Raw genomic sequence first — 580 nt, 5'->3', positions numbered from 1 at the left:
AAGAAAATCTACAGATAAAGAGGTATCCTAGCAGACTTGAAGGATCATTAAGATGCACAGATGATTCTAGAGAAAAGGAAAAGACAGAAATTGTGCAAGGAAAGGCTAAGAAAAATCAAGACATCAAGAAGAAGCAGAAAGAGAAACCTAATGAGATAGAAAAAAGGTTGCATAAATTAAAATCTTTAAATAGTGACCCAGAAATTTGTGTCAAAGATGAAGAAATATTAGGAGAAAAAGTTAGAAATATACTCGTACTAATAAGAAAAATAAACCCAGAAAGAAAAGGGGATTTAGTGATCCAACAAATACTGTTAAACCAGAATATTCTGACTGTGAAAAGTAAAGATGTAGTCAAAAGATGAAAAGTTTAAATCATCTACAAAAGAACAGACGACCAATTGGAGATGTTTGAACAAGGGACTCAATGATGTGATTGTGAACATTAAAATCTAAAAATTGTAACTTAAAAGCTTTTTTATTGTTTTTTCTGTGCACAAAACTAATATTGTATTTTTTTTTTTTAATAATTTATTTATTGTTATTTACAACTGTATACATATATACACATCAAGTAAAT

This window comes from Halyomorpha halys, unplaced genomic scaffold (assembly GCF_000696795.3).
Source record: "Halyomorpha halys isolate HHAL.00 unplaced genomic scaffold, Hhal_1.1 Scaffold242.1, whole genome shotgun sequence".
Lineage (NCBI taxonomy): Eukaryota > Metazoa > Arthropoda > Insecta > Hemiptera > Pentatomidae > Halyomorpha > Halyomorpha halys.
Note: the sequence above shows the minus strand (reverse complement) of the source record.